General features: G+C 41.0%; 1 long non-coding RNA gene across 3 annotated transcripts; it reads right to left on the bottom strand.

Annotated features, from left to right (window-relative positions):
• Positions 1-8,727: 8,727 nt before the first annotated feature.
• On the bottom strand, positions 8,728-16,034 carry LOC106559498. 3 transcript variants are annotated; one of them, XR_005354293.1, is made up of 7 exons: positions 15,988-16,034; positions 14,305-14,351; positions 13,464-13,539; positions 10,188-10,292; positions 9,393-9,469; positions 9,152-9,306; positions 8,728-8,965 (listed from the first exon to the last, which is right to left on the bottom strand). It is a non-coding gene; the product is annotated as an uncharacterized LOC106559498 (long non-coding RNA). The 3 variants fall into 3 exon arrangements; XR_005354291.1 differs by having other exon boundaries at positions 9,152-9,202; XR_005354292.1 differs by lacking the exon at positions 9,152-9,306.
• Positions 16,035-17,211: the final 1,177 nt, after the last annotated feature.

The following is a 17,211-nucleotide window of genomic DNA, read 5'->3' as shown; positions in this document are numbered from 1 at the left end:
TGGCAGCTTGCCACAATCTGCTCGATTTTTGCTGGACAGTCTTTAATAGTGATCTTTGCATGTCGTATGAGGTCTTCCATCTTCCTTGTTCCCATATGAGTACTCCGATGCATTCTGGATAGGACTCGCCATCCTAGTTCTCTGGCAGGATGATGCAGGAGTCTGCGGCCCTCCACCAGCCACACAAGCACTGGGTCAGAGGCAAGCATTTGATCCAGTGTAAATCAGCATCAGTATAGTTGGGGGGGGGATTGGGTCTCCGTTTCCGTGGTTACGGCTACCCCCGCATATCTGATTCCTTCTCGGACGAAACTGCTGCCATCCGTGTACCAGGTGGCATCTGCATTCGGCAGTGGCTGGTCCTGGAGATCTCTGATTCTGTGCACCTGTGCCAGAATTTCTTGATAGTCATGCAGAGGGGGTCCCAGTCTGGGTTAGGGAGATGAGAAGCATGGGGTATTGGCGGGCCCTGACAGGGTCTGCCCCCCCCAGGCTTTAGTTCTATGTATATGGCCGGTCAGTGCCAGGCCAGCCCAATTCCCCCAGGTTCTGCCCATGCTTGGGGAAATTCCTGCAGCCAACAGTCAATGTCAGTCATTGGGGCTGAGGGCGTTTGATGGAGACAGTATTCGTCTTCTAAACTTAGGACAAGCACCTGAACTGGGTGCCCCTCCTTGTTTAGGATTTTTGCCCCTTCGGGATGGAAGCAAATTTGTGCCCCCATCTTGGTGAGCAAATCCCGACCTAACAACGGGTAGGGACACTCAGGGATCCATGAAGGAGTGGGATACCCGGCCCATGCTGAAATCCACAGTTCTTTGGGTAGTCCATGAGTACTGTTTGGTGCCTGTGGCCCCTTGCACCCATGAAGACTTGCTTGCCAATTTCCCTTGGGGTTGTAATAAAACTGAGTGTTGTGACCCAGTGTCCACTAGGAATTCAACAGGTTGCCACTCTACTCTGAGAGTTACCCTGGGCTCAGGGAGGAGTGCCAAACCCCAACCCCCCTAATCATCCAGGTCCTCCATCTCCAAGATCGTGGCAGGGGCCTTAGATCTTTTGTTAGGGCAGTCTTTCACCCAGTGGCCCTTTTCTTTGCAATAGCACATTGGTTTTTGTGCAGTTTAGGGCACTCCCAATGAGGACCAGGGCCATCCTCCTTACCTGTCCCTGAAGCCAGCTTCTTGAGGTGCCTCCGTCTTTCCTGTGGGTCATCCATGGTTGTGGCCAGCAGGATCTTGGCCAGGTTTCGGGTCTGCTGGTCACTTAGTTTCATTTTTTGTTCTTCTGGACTTTCTCTATTATTATAGACTCTTTCTGCTACTATTACTAAGTCCTGCAAGCTCTTCTCTCTTAGTCTCTCTACTCTTTGCAATTTCTTTTTAATGTCCCGAGCGGCCTGGTTAACAAAAGCCATGATAATTGCAGCCTTGGTTTCTGGGGCTTCTGGGTTCATAGGGGTGTACTGCCTAAAAGCCTCTATGATTCTCTCTAAGAAGGCTGCTGGACTCTCATCCTTGCCCTGTCTCACATCATAGACCTTGGCCAGATTGGTAGGCTTGTGCGCAGCAGCCTGAAGACCTGCCAGTAGAGTGGCGGTAGACCTGGAGTCTCTCCCTACCTTCAGCCGAGTTGTGGTCCCAGGTGGGGCAGGATAAGGGGAAGGCGGCATCTGCCATTCTCATGGGTGGGGGGGATGAGATGGCGCGGAGGGGAAGGGCGGTGGAGTCATCAGGCCCGCATTTGGAGGTGGGGCCACCCGGGGGATCCCTCCGTGTCCCCGCTGCTGGCCTGCACACAGGGACTCCCTCGTCAGAGAAGGGGGCGCCCCTCTGCAGCCCCTGGCGCCTTCAATGGAGGGGCGGAAGGGCGAGGGGGCGCCTGGTAGGGCAGCGAGAGGATCAGGTCCTCTGGAGAGGAATCCTGCAAGACCAGATAAAGAGGCGCTTTTTCTTAGAGTTGGTCTCCTTCTCGGCCTTTCCACAGGGCTAGAATCTTTGGTAGGTCCTACTTTAGGGGGTAAAAATAGTTTTAGCCAAGGAGGGGTACTCTCGATCATGTCCTGCCAGGCCAGGATGTAAGGCACCTGGTCAGGGTGGCCGTCAGGTTTGTCCCTGAAGATCATGGCCTTAACCTGTAAGATAATAAGTAGGTGGAAAGTTCCTTCTTGGGGCCATCCCACATCAAAGGTTGGCCATTCTGATATGCAGTAAATTTGAAATTTCCCTTTCCGTCTTGCCTATGCTCAGATTATGAGCACTTTCCCTAACGTCCAAGAAGTGGGAGAGCATAAAGTACAGAGGTGTGGTTTGTGTCTGCCCCATTATGTCCCCCGTCCACACCAAGTCACAGACAGTTATGACAGTTAACAAAGACACAGTAACGCAGACAAATGTTCCAGTGCAGCCGCAGAGACAAAACAGAAAGTAAACCGAAGGGCTGGCAGCCAGCCCTCCTTACAGATGAGGACCCTGTCTTCCATACAGATGAGGACCCTGTCCTCCAGGTGGGGGCAAGGGATGTCTCCTCAAAACCCCAGGTCAACGGCCCACCAGCGCATCCGCCTAAGCCAATGCCGACCCAATACAGATTGGAATTCCTACAGGTAAAAGTACAGTTTAGAGCTCTCAGAAAATATGCGCCCAAAAGGTGGAAAAAGTTGAGTGCACTCATCATATGTGAAATGCTCCAGATGGGGTCCTGGGGGTCTCTCAGATCCTGGATGAGCCCCCAAATGTGCCCAAGATTGCGAATCCGAGAAACCACCAAGGAGCCAACACTGATGCAAACACATGAGGGTTTATTTACAAGCTCAAGCTTGGGTCCAAGTATATCTGACACAGCGGAGCAGGGACTTGGACCCTGAGATGGGTTCCAGCTTAGTTTTATGGCTGGTCTAGGGGATCTCCAGAAGGGGTGGAGGAATTTCTCAAGTTCTGTTTACATTCTGATACGGGGCTTTCAAGGGCATTGAGCTCTGTTCTCATTCTGATATGGGACTTTCTGCCACTGGCTTGAGCTCTGTTCTCATTCTAATATGGGGCTTTCTAGGGTGTTAATCTATAGGCTGTTTTTTCCTGTAACTGAAGCAAGGTAAATTTCAATTCTTATTCACAGGGGCCTGAGATGGCTGTACTTATGCTAACGCTGAACTTAAGGTGGATGGCCTTAATTTTCTGGGCCTCCACACAGATTGAAAGTGAAGGGGTAGAGAGCCATTTATTATGCCCATGCACATCAAAAGAAAGCTGGGGTAGCCATCCTTATATCAGACATACTAGATTTTAAACCAAAGACTAAAAGAAATAAAGAAGGATACTATATCATAATAAAAGGGTCTATCCAACAAGAAGATCTAATGATTGTAAATGTTTATGCCCCTAACTTGGGAGCAGCCAAATATATAAACCAATTAATAACAAAATTAATGATAATACTGAGCACAAATATATGCAGGTTAAAGAGCATCCTATTAAAGAATGAATGGATCAACCAGAAAATTAAAATTAAAGAAGAATTTTTAAAAATTCATAGAAGCAAATGAAAATGAAAACATGATAGTTCAGAATCTTTGGGATGCAGCAAAGGTGGTCCTAAGAGGGAAATATAGCAATATAGGCCTTTCTCAAAAAAGAAGTCTCAATACAAAACCTAACCTTATACCTAAAGAAGCTGGGGAAAGATTTACAAAGCCTAAATCCAGCAGGATTAGAGAAATAAGGATTAGAGCAGAAATCAATGATACAGAATTTTTTTAAAGTAGAAGAGATCAATGAAACTAGGAGGTGGTTCTTTGAAAGAATTAATAAAATTGATAAGCCTCCAGCCAGATTTATCAAAAAGAAAAAAGAAAGGACCCAAATAAATAAAGTCATGACTGAAAAAGGAGAGCTCACAACCAACACCGCAAAGAAATACAAATAATAACATATTATGAGCAATTATATGCCAACAAATTAGGCAATCTGGAAGAAATGGATGCATTCCTGGAAACCAATAAACTACCAAAACTGAAACAGAAAGAAACAGAAAACCTGAACGGACCCATAACTAACAAAGAAATTAAGGCAGTCATCAAGAATCTCCCAACAAATAAAGAGTCCAGGACTGAATGGTCTCCCAGCAGAATTCTATAAACATTTAAAAAAGGATTAATACCTATTCTTCTGAAATTGTTTCAAAAAGTAGAAATGTAGGGGTGCCTGAGTGGCTTAGTCAGTTAAACAACTAACCATCAGCTCAGATCAGGATCCCAGGGTCCTGGGATTGAACCCCATGTCAGGCTCCCTGCTCAGTGAGGAGTCTGCTTCTCCCTCTCCCTCTATCTGCTTCTCCCCCTGCTTGTGTGGTATCTCTCTCTCTCTCTCTCTCTCTCTCTCTCTCTCTCTTTCTCTCTCTGTCAAATAAATAAATAAAATCTAAAAAAAAAGAAATGGAAAGAAAGCTTCCAAACTTATTCTGTGGCCAGCATTACCTTGATCCCAAGACCAGACAAAAAGACCTCACCAAAAAGGATAATTACAGGTGAATGAATATCTCTTATGAACATGGATGCAAAAACTCTCAGTAAGATACTAGCAAATAGGATCCAACAGTACATTGTAAGGATTATTCACCATGACTAAGTGAGACTTAATCCTGGACTACAAGGGGAGTTCAACATCCACAAATCATTAATAAAGGAAAGAGCAAGAATCATATGATCCTCTCAATTTATACAGAAAAAGCATTTGACAAAATAGCATCCTTTCTTGATAAAACCTCTCTGCCATGTGGGGATACAGGGAACATACCTCAATATCATAAAAGTCACATATGAAAGACCCACAGCAAATATCATCCTCCATGGGGAAAAAACAGAGCTTTTCCCCTAAGGTCAGGAACATGACAGGGATGTTCACTCTCACCATCGTTGTTCAACACAGTACTGGAAGTCCTAGCCTCAGCCATCAGACAACAAGAAGAAATAAAAGGCATCCAAATCAGCAAAGAAGAAGTCAAACTTTCACTCTTCTCAGACAACGTGATACTCTACAAAACCCAAAAGACTCCTTCCAAATATTACTTGAACTGATACAGGAATTCATCAAAGTCACAGGATATAAAATCAATCAATGCACAGAAGTCAGTTGCATTTCTATACACTTAAAATGAGGCAGAAGAAAGAGAAATTAAGGAATAAATCCCATTCACAATTGCACCAAAATCCATAAGATATCTAGGAATAAACCTAATCAAAGAAGTAAAGGACCTGTACTCTGAAAACTATAGAACACTTATGAAAAAAAATGAGGAAGGTACAAAGAAATGGAACAACATTCCATGCTCATGGATTGCAAGAACAAATATTGTTAAAATGCAATCCAAAGCAATCTATGCATTCAATGGAATCTCTATCAAAATACCATCAACATTTTTCACAGAGCTGGAACAAACAATCCTAAAATTTGCAGAAACCATAAAAGACCTCAAATAGCCAAAGGAATGTTGAAAAAGAAAACCAAAGATGGAGGCATCACAATTCTGGACTTCAAGCTGTAAACAAAGCTGTAGTCATCAAGACAGCATGATACTAGCACAAAAACAGACATGTAGATCAGCAGAACAGAATAGAGAACCCAGAAATGGACCCTCAACTCTATGGTCAACTCATCTTCAACAAAGGAGGAAAGGATATCCAACGGAAAAGACATTCTCTTCAACAAGTGGTATTGGAAAAATTTGACAGCCACATGCAGAAGAATGAAACTGGGCTGTTTTCTTACACCATACATAAAAATAAACTCAAGGTAGATGGAAGACCTAAATGTGAGACAGGAGTCCATCAAAATCCTCTAGGAGAGCCCCAGTGGTGCAGCGGTTTAGCGCCGCCTGCAGCCTGGGGTGTGATCCTGGAGACCCGGGATCGAGTCCCACGTCGGGCTCCCTGCATGGAGCCTGCTTCTCCCTCTGCCTGTGTCTCTGCCTCTCTCTCTGTGTGTGTCTCTATGAATAAATAAATAAAATCTTAAAAAAAATCCTCTAGGAGAACACAGGCAGCACTCTCTTTGACCTCAGCCACAGCAACTTCTTGCTAGACATGTCTCTAAAGGCAAGGGAAACAAAAGCAAAAATGAACTGTTGGGACTTCAAGAAAAAAGCTTTCCCATAGCAAAGGAAACAGCCAACAAAACTAAAGGGCAACCTATGGAATGGGAGAAGATATTTGCAAGTGTCTTATCAGATAAAGGGCTAGTATCCAAGATCTATAAGGAACTCATCAAGATCAGCACCCCCCAAAAAAACACAAATAATCCAGTCAAGAAATGGGCAGGGGACGTGAACAGACATTTCTCCAAAGAAGACATACACATGGCCAACAGACACATGAAAGAATGCTAATACCACTCAGCATCAGGGAAATAGAAATCAAAACCACGATGAGATACAAACTCGCACCTGTAAGAATGGCTAAAATGAACAACTCATGAGACAACAAATGTTGGTGAGGATTTAGAGAAAGGGGAACCCTCTTGCGCTGTTGGTAGGAATGCAAACTGTGGTTTGAACACTCTACAGCCACTCTGGAAAACAGTATGGAGGTTTCTCAAAAACTTAAAAATAGAGCTACCCTATGACCTAGCAACTATACTACTAGGTATTTATCCAAAAGATAGAAACATAGTGATTCGAAGGGGGCACATGCACCCCAATGTTAATGGCAAAACATGTATAGCCAAAATATGAAATATGAAAAGAACCCAGATGTCCATTTACTAATGAATGGATAAAGAGGAAGTGGTACCTATATATAATGGAAAAAAATGAACTATTGGGCAGCCTTGGTGGCTCAGCAGTTTAGCGCCACCTTCCGCCCAGGGTGTGATCCTGGAGACCCATGTTGGGCTCCCTGCATGGAGCCTGCTTGTGTCTCTGTCTCTCTCTCTCTCTCTCTCTCTCTCTCTCTCTCTCCCCCCCCCCCCGTGTGTGTCTCTCATGAATGAATGAGTGAATGAATGAATGAATGAATAAATAAATCTTTAAAAAAAAATGAACTCTTGCCATTTGCAATGACACGGATACAACTGGAGGATATTGTGCTAAGTGAAATAAGTCGGAGAAAGACAAATACCATATGATTCCACTTATGTGTGGAATTTAAGAAACAAAACATGAACATAGCAGAAGGGAAGGAAAAATAAAAACAGGCAAACCATAAAAAACTAACTATAAGGAGTTGCTGGAGGAGGGGGTGGGTGGATGGGGTCATTGGGTGATGGGCATTATTAGGGAGAGCACTTGATGTAACGAGCACTGGGTATTATTATACACAACTGATGAATCACTAAGTTCTACCTGTTAAACTAATAACACAGTATATGTTAATTAAGTTGAATTTAAATAAAAAATTAAAAAATAAATGCCACTTTGGTTAAATGGATAAGGATTATTTCATAGTGATCAATGGTCCTACTTAGTCACATATTCAGACCTTTTGATATTGTTGACAAACATCCAAAAATCAAATTATTTTCCTTAAAGATCTTTCTTTTTTTCCTTCTTTCTGTCTGTTTGTCTCTCTTTCTTTCCATTTATTTGAGAGAAAACATGAGCAAGGGTAAGGGCAGAGGGAGAGGGACAAACAAACTCCCTGCTGAGCATGGTCCCAATACAGGGCTTGATCCCAGGAACCTGAGATCATGACCTGAGTCTAAGTCAGACGCCCAACTACCTGAGCCACCCAACTGCCCCTACTTATTTATTTAATTTATTTTTATTTTTTAATATTTTATTTATTCCTGAGAGACACAGAGAGAGAGGCAGAGGGAGAAGCAGACTACCTGTGGGGAGCCCGATGCAGGACTCAATCCCAGGACCCCAGGATCACACCCTGAGCTGAAGGCAGGTGCTCAATATCTGAGCCACCCAGGCAACCCCTCTATTTTTTTAAAGAGCACACGAGTGGGGAGGGACAGAGGGAGAGAGAATCTCAAGCAGACTCTGTATTGATTGTGGAGCCCCAGTCAGGGCTTGATCCAACCATGACCCCAAGATAACGACCCCAGCCAAAACCAAGAGTCGGATGTTTAACTGACTATGTCACCTAGATGCCTCTGAAAATCAAATTCTAAAATGAAGTCTTTTGACCTCAAAGAGGGTTTGTAGAACAATTCAAAGAATTTGTTCTCTTCTTAAAAGATAAACATTAAATAGGCTTATTTGAGATGTTAAATTATATGGGAAGCATTGTCAAATATGATGTTAAACTTTCTTAGAGTATATTTGTAGAAATATATGTTATTAAAATAAGTGTTCTAAAAACTGTATGAAACTCCTAAAAATCTGATCTCTCTTGGTATGTTATCACTTCTATTTCCAGTTACTATCCTGAAGTGCTGTGTGTCACAGGAATAACCAAATGTCCTTGTCAGTTGCATTGTAATGAACTTAGATGTTTAAACACTGCCATTTTTAAGTCCTTTTCTCATTTACAAATAGTTGGCTTTTTCTGATGCTTTTGCAAAAGTTCTTCCTCTTCGAGGAGATTTGAGATAGACTAACAAATACTGTAGAACACAGGTCTCTAATAACTTAAAGATCATACCAGTGAACTGGGCAACAATTTACAGAACTCTCAGGGAGAAACTGATGATGTCCACAAACTGCTAACAGGAGATCAAGATTAACACAAATTAATTACACGAGGCTGAATAAACTGAAGAGGATAATTATGATTTTTATGACTTTTTGTTCACAATATTGCTGGTTCTTTAATCTTTTGTGTTCCAGATATAAGAAAACCTTTCCTCTTAAGCTAACTAAGACTTAACATCATTTTGGTAAATTACACCTTTGTAAATAGAATTGAAACATTTATCTTTTGCTTCCTCCTATGATCCCTCCAGAATTCAGAAACTCTGAGTGAGCATTCTTATATTCATGGCAACATAGTTATTTGCAGAAGTTCAATGAGAATCTCTTCTCCCTGGAACAGGACACAGTTGGAAACATTGATTACCAAGGCTTTGACTAGAATGACATATTTTGAGAAAGATCTTCATAGCCTCAGATATGACAAAGCATCTTTTAGGAGCTAAGGTTGACTTTATGGAGCCAATAAAACCCCTAGGAAATATCAGCCTGATGCTCACAAGGTGCCCAGCAGACTTACCAAGTGATTGAAGAAGGGCACTTCCTAAAAAGAGCAAGAACTCCAAGGGACCTCAAGAAGAGAGGAAATAAGTCAAATTGATAGGTATCACAGGAAAGACCGATGGCAAGTATTTAGCTTGGCTTCTCAGCCCCAACAGGCTGTTAAATTTCAACCTGTGAGTGGTGGGAGGGTCAAAGATGGTGATGTGGGGAAGAGCCTGAACTCACTTCCTCCGTGGGTACACTGAATCTGCACTTACCTACACAGCAGTCAGTCTCCTACTACTGAATTGAGGCTGACTGAACAGCTTTTCTTGACAAAGGACAGACTGACCACCTAGAGAAGGGCAGGAGAGACAGAGACTCAGTAACAATGGGAACCCCACCCCCAGTACTGTGAACTGCAGTGGGGAAGGATGTATTAAGGGACCAAGAGCAGATTCATCTGCCCTGGGGCAAAATTTTAAAAGCTACAGTTTAAAGGGGCAACTAGAATGTAATGACAGTAATCCTAGAGCATCAGCTAAATGATGTGGGAACTGCTGTGATGCTCCCTGGGGTCAGAAGTGCTGGCCAGCACCATTGTGTATGCTCCCCCTTCACCCTGACAGTAGGTGGAAGGAGTGTTTGGGCTCACCAGCTGACCACAGCCCCACTTGTCCCACCAAGGCCAACCCAATGTGGCATACATCAGGCAGCACCCAATACAGTTCCAGCCATCTCACTGAGGTGGTAAAGGCACAAAGTACCCTGGGGCATGCCAGGCAGGCCTATATCCATGTTACTTCCAGACAGCTTGCCAGGGTGAGTTGTAGAATGCCCCAGGGACCTCCACTACAGGCCCATGCCCACCTTAGCTCCAGCTGTACCACAAGGGGACTCCCTGTGTGGAATGTCCTAGCAGCTCCCAGCCTGCACCCACTTTATCTGTTCCACAAGGGCAACCTCTGTACAAAGCACCCTGGAACCCCCTGGCCCACACCCACTTTCAGCTGTGGTTCTCCTCCAGGGTGACCCTGACACAGAGTACACTGGGACCCCTAGGCTGCACCCACCTTAGCTCTGGCCTGTCAGCCAAAGCCACCAAGCACATGCAGTCTACACAGGGAACGTTTCTAAGTTAGGCCATTCCTTCAAGATTAGCAGAAGTAGCTGTTCACCTAATTCACAGAAACAGACACAGAAAGTCAAACAAAATGAAGAGACAGGAATATGGTCCAAATGAAAGAACAAGACAGAACTTCAGAGAAAGGACTAGATGAAAACATGCAAAGTAATAGTCATGGTCATAAAGATGCTCCCCAGGGGAAGCCTGGGTGGCTCAGCGGTTTAGCGTCTGCCTTTGGCCCAGAGCGCAATCCTGGAGTCCCAGGATCGAGTCCTGCATCGGGCTCCCTGCACAGAGCCTGCTTCTCCCTCTGCCTGTGTCTCTGCCTCTCTCTCTCTCTCTCTATGTCTGTCATGAATAAATAAATAAATAAATCTTTAAAAATAAATAAATAAAGATGCTCCCCAGACTTGAGAGAAGAGTAGATGAACTCAATGAGAACATCCACAAACAGATAGGAAATACAAAAATGAACCAATCATAGCTCATTCACCTGAAAAATATAATAACTGAAATAAAAAATACACCAGAAGCAATCAACAGCAGATTAGGGGATGCAGAAGGATGGATCAGCGATGTACAAGACAGGGTCATGGAAAGTGTTCATGCTGACCAGCAATCAATCAGTCAAGATAGGTTAAGGAGACTCTGGGACATCAAGTGTACTAATATTTATATTATCAGGATCCTAGAAGGAGAAGGGAGAAAGAGAAAGAGGCAGAAAGTTACTTGAAGAAATAATAGTTGAAAACTCTCCTGACCTGAGGAAGGAAACAGACATCCAGGTCCAGGAAACACAGAATCCCCAACAAGGTGAACCTAGGGGGGGTCCACACCAAGACACATAATAATTAAGATGTCAAAATTAGAGACAAAACCCTAAAAGCAGCAAGAAGAAAGCAACTAGTTATGTACAAGTGAACTCCATAAGGCTATCAGCTGGTTTTTCAGCAGAAACTTTGCAGGCCAGAAAAGAGTGATATCATCTATTCAGAGTGCTGGAAGGGTAAAACCTGCAACCAAGTATACTCTGTCTGGCAATATTATCATTTAGAATTGAAGGAGAGAGAGTGTCCCAGACACACAAAAGTTAAAGCACTTCTTACCACTAAACCAGCCTTAAAAGAAAATGTTAATGGGACTTCCTTAAGTAGAAGAGTAAAGACCATAATTGAAAGTAAAAAAAAGGAAGAAAGAAGTTTCACAAGTAAAAGCAAATGTAAAGGTAGTAGAACAATCGCTGTTAAAGTTAGTATCAATGCTAAAAGACAAAAGTGATAAGATCAATTATATTTTAAAAAGTAGTTAACTTAGGGGCGCCCGGTGGCTCAGTCACTGTCTACCTTGGGCTCAGATTATGAGCCCTCATAGGCTCCCTGCTGAGCAGTCTGCTTCTTCCTCTGCCTCTCCCCCAGCTTGTATTCACTCATGCAGTCTCTCTCTGTCCCTCTCTTCCCTCCCTCCCTCCCTCTCTCTTCAAATAAATAAATAAAATCTTTAAAAAAATTTTTTTAGGGTAGCCCGGGAGCCCAGCGGTTTAACACCGCCTTCGGCCCAGGGCGTGATCCTGGAGATCCGGGATCGAGTTCCACGTTGGGCTCCCTGCTTGGAGCCTGCTTCTCCCTCTGCCTGTGTCTCTGCCTCTCTCTCTCTCTCTCTCTCTCTCTCTGCCTCTCATGAATAAATAAATAAAATCTTTTAAAAAATAAAATAAATTTTTAAATAAAAGTTAACTTAATTACTATAATTTATATATGAATTGCGTGGTAACCATAAGCCAACAACCTCTGATAGACAAAAGAGAAAGAGAGGCAAGCAAAACACTAAAGAAAGTCATCAATTATACAGAAAGCAAGCAAGAAAAAGTGGAGCTGAGAAGGACTACAAAACCCAACTAGAGAAAAATTAACAGAATGGCAATAAGCACATAACTATCAGTGATTACTTTAAATGTAAATGATCCCAATGCTCCAATCAAAAGATATAGGGTGAGTGAATGGATAAAAATACAAGACCCATCTATATGTTGTTTATAAGAGACTCACTGCAGACCTAAAGACATATGCAGATTGTAAGTGAAGGGATGGAAAAAGATATTCCATGCAAGTGGAAGCAAAAAAAAAAAGCTATGATAGCAATACTTTTATGACACAATTGACTTTATTTTTTTTTTTAAGATTTTATTTATTTATTCATGAGAGAGAGGCAGAGACACAGGCAGAGGGAAAAGCAGGCTCCATGCAGGGAGCCTGATGCAGGACTCAATGCTGGGACTCCAGGATCATGCCCTGGGCCGAAGGCAGGCGCTAAATGGGTAAGCCACCCAGACATCCCAACACAATTGACTTTAAAAGAGACTGTAACAAGAGACAAAGGAATTATACGATGATGAGGGATCAATCCAACAAGGGAATATAATGACTGTAAATATCTACGCAACCAACATAAGAGCACCTAACTACATATATTATTTACAAATATTAACAGACATAAAGGGAGAAATTGACAGTAATACAATAAGAGTAGGGGATGTTAATACCCTACTTATGTCTGTGGGTAGACCATCCAGATAATATCAGTAAGGAAACATTGGCCTTGAATGACATATTAGAGCAAATGGACTTAACAGTTATATACTGAACAATCTATCCAAAAATAAAATACACATTCATTTCAAGTGCACATGGAACATTCTCAGGAATAGATAATGTGGTAGGCCACAAATCAAGTCTCAGTAAATGTGAGAAAATTGAAACATCAACATCTTTTCCAACCACAATAGCATGAAATTAGAAATCAGTTACAAGGGGAAAAAAATGGAAAAAACCACAAAAATATGGGGGCTAAGCAATATGCTACTAAACAATAAAGGTGCCAACAAAGAAGTCAAAGGTGAAATACAAAGAAATACATATAGATAAATGAAAATGGAAACACAATAGTCCAAAATCTTTGGGATACAGCAAAAGCAGTTAAAAGACAAAAGTTTATAGTATTAAAGGCCTACCTCTAGAAATAAGAAAACTCTTATATAAACAACCTAACCTTATACCTAATGGAAGAAAATAATAAAGATCAGAGTAGAAATAAATGAAATGAAGACTGAAAAAAAAAAACAAAACAAAAAGAACAATAAAACCAAGATTGGTTCTTTGAAAAGAAAGCAAACAAAAAGTGATAACTTTTTTTAGCTAGACTCATCAAGAAAAAAAGGGAGGGGCACCTGGCTTCCTCAGTCAGAACGTGTAGCTCTTGGTCTCGGGTCATGAGTTCGAGCTCCACATTTGGTGTAGAGATTACTAAAAAAAAATAAATACTTTTAAAAAAGGATTCAGGGATCCCTGGGTGGCGCAGCGGTTTGGCGCCTGCCTTTGGCCTAGGGCGCGATCCTGGAGACCCAGGATCGAATCCCACATCTGGCTCCCGGTGCATGGAGCCTGCTTCTCCCTCTGCCTGTGTCTCTGCCTCTCTCTCTCTCTGTGACTATCATAAATAAAATAAAAATAAATAAATAAATAAATAAATAAATAAATAAAAATAAATAAATAAATAAGGATTCAAATAAAATCATAAATAAAACAAGTAACAACTGACACCACAGTAATACAAAAGTTAATAAGACAACCACTACAAAAACTATATGCCAACAATTTGAACAACCTGGAAGAAATTAGATAAATTTCTAGAAACATGCAATTTTCCAAAACTGAATCAGAAAGAAATAAAAACTTGAACAAACTGATTATTAGTAACAGAATTGAACTAGTAATCAAAAAATTCCCAACAAATAAATGTCTATGACCAAGTGGCTTAACAGGTAAATTTAACCAAACATTTAAAGAAGAGTTAATATCTATTCTCAAAGTAATTCAAAAATAATAAGAGGAAGGAAAACTTCCAAATTCACTCTGTAGGGCCAGCATTACCTTGATATTAAAATAAGACAAAGACACCACAAAAAAAGACAACTACAGGCCAATATCCCTGATAAACATAGATGCAAAAATTCCCCTCAACAAATGATTTGTAAACTGAATCCAAGAATACATTAAAGGATCACTCACCAGAATCAAGTAGGTTTTATTCCAGTGATGAAAGGATGCTTCAATATCTGCAAATCAATCAAGGTGACACATCACATTAACAAAATGAAGGATAAAAAACCATATGATTGTCTCAATAGATGCAGAAAAAACATTTGGCAATGTCTGTTCGTGATAAAAACTCTCAACAAAGTGACATTAGAGGGAACTTACTTCAACATACAGAATAAAGGCCCACAGCCTTTATATGAAAAACCCACAGCTAACATCATACTCAATGGTGAGAAAATGAAAGCTTTTGCTTTAAGATTAGGAACACACAAAGATGCTCATTTTTACCACTTTAATTCAACATAGTACTAGAAATCCTTTCTGCAGCAACTAGACAAGAAAAAGAAATAAAGTCATCCATATTGGTATGGAAGAACTAAAACTGTCACTATTTGCAAATGACGTGATTCTATACATAGAAAACCCTACAGATTTGGGGCACCTTGCTGGCTAAGTCAGAAGAGCATGCGACTCGGTCTTGGAGTCATGAGTTCTAACCCCACATTGGGTGTAGAGATTACTTAAATAAAAACTTGAAAAAAAGAAAACTACAGATTCAACAAGAATCTATTAGAACTAATAAATGAATTCAGTTAGTTGTAGGATACCAAATTAATATACAGAAATTCATTGCATTTCTATACACTAATAACAAAGCAGAAAAAGAAAGTATGAAAACAATCCCATTTACAATTGCACCAAAAAGAATAAAATACCTAGGAATAAATTTAACCAAGGAGGTGAAAGACCTGTACTCTGAAAACTACAAGACACTGATGAAAGAAATAGAAGATGATGCAAACAAATGGTTTGTATCAAGATAAACTAAGTTCATGGTTTGTAAGAATTAATATTGTTAAAATGTCTATACTACTCAAAGTAATCTATGTTACAAACTCAATGTAATCCCTGCTAAAATACCAATGTTTTTCACAGAACTAGAACCAACAATCCTAAAATGTGTATGAAACTACAAATGACCCTGAATAACCAAAACAGTTTTAAGAAAGAAGAACAAAAGTGGAGTTATCACAATCCCAGATTTCAAGATACACTGCAAAGCTGTAGTAATCAAAGAAGTATTTTCTGGCACAAAAATGACCCATGGATCAATGGAACAGAATAGAAGGCCCAGAAACAAACCCACACAAATAGATGGTCTATTAAGGAGGCAAGTATATACAATGGGGGAAAGATAGTCTCTTCAATAAATAGTATAGGGAAAACTAGACAGCTATGTGCATGCCTGCAACATCAGCCTTAGCAACTTTTTTCTGGGTATGTCTCCTCAGGTAAAGGAAACAAAAGTGAAAATAAATTATTGGAACTACACCAAGCTAAACAGGTTTGCTAAGTGAAGAAAACCATCAACAAAATGAACAGGCACAACCTGAAAATTCAATGAAAATGAATGGGAGAAGGTATTTGCAGATGATATATCCAGTAAGGGCTTAATATACAACATATATAAAGAACTCCTACAACTCCACACCAAAGAAACCAAACCAAACCAAGACAAAACCAATCTAGTTAAAATAGAGGATCTGAATAGACATTTTTCCAAAGACCTACAAATGGCAATAGCTACATGAGAAATGCTGAGCATCACGAATCATCAGGGAACTCCAAATCAAAACTACAATGAGATATCACCTCATACTGGGCAGAATGGCTTATATCAAAAAGATAAGAAATGACCCATGTTGATGAGAATGTGGAGAAAAAGGAACCCTCATGCACTGCTGGAGGGAATGTATATTTGTGTGGTTGCTATGGAGACCAGTATGGGGGTTCCTCAAAAAGTTAAAAATAGAACTACTGTATGATTCAGTAATCCCACTACTGGGTATTTACCCAACAAAAATGAAAAAAAAAAAAAAAAGAATTCAAAAACATATCAGCAGCATTTGTTGCAGCATTATTTTCAATAGCCAAGATGTGGAAGCAACATACATGTCCTTCCACAGATGAATGGATAAAGATGTGGTATGCATTCATAACAAAATTTACTCAGCCATAAAAAAGAAATAAGTTTTGCCATTTGCCACAACATGGATGGACCAGAGGGTATTATGGTAAGTGAAATAAGTCAGACAGACAAAGACAAAACCATATGGTTTTACTTGTATGTGGTATCTAGGAAAGAAAACAAATGAGCCAAAAACCAAAAAAAGCAACCCTCAAACCAGAAACAGACTCATAAATACAGAGAGCAAACTCTTGCTCCCAGAAGAAAGGAGTGTGGGGGAATGGGCAAACTAGGTGAAGGGGATTCAGAAGCACAAACTTCCAGGTATAAAATAAAGAAGTCGTGGTGAAGGAAAGTACAGCATAGGGAAAATAGTAATGTTGTAATAACAGTATAAGGTGATAGTAACCAGGCATATCATAGTGAGTATTGCTCATTGTATAGAATTGACAAGTCACTATATTGTATAACTGAATCTAATAGAACATTGTGTGTCAACTACACTTCAATACTAAAAATTTTTTTAGAACTTTAATCTGAGATTCCTTATGAAAACTTCCAGCAAAGCAGATTTTAAAAGCGCCTATACAGTCAATTGCTATTCTTGTTGCACTGATGCAAATAATCCAGCGCAAGTTTGTTGAAACTAGATTTAATTTGCCCACAAAGTAGTCCTATGAAGGTTCTTATTGATAGAAATGGGCGTAATGGTTGAGAGAAAAATTGTTTCCTTTGTAACTATGACACACACTTTTGAGTATTAGCTTCTAGTTCAGGGACAGAGGCCTGGAATCTGCGTTCTGACACCCCTCCCCTCCCCCAGCTGACTCATATTACGCACACTCAGGTTTGAGAACCACATCCTGGAGAACAGTGCAGGAGTGCTGGAGAGCTGGCAGGACAGTCAT

This window comes from Canis lupus, chromosome 1, assembly GCF_011100685.1.
Source record: "Canis lupus familiaris isolate Mischka breed German Shepherd chromosome 1, alternate assembly UU_Cfam_GSD_1.0, whole genome shotgun sequence".
NCBI lineage: Eukaryota > Metazoa > Chordata > Mammalia > Carnivora > Canidae > Canis > Canis lupus.
This window is presented reverse-complemented; position numbering and strand designations above follow the sequence as displayed.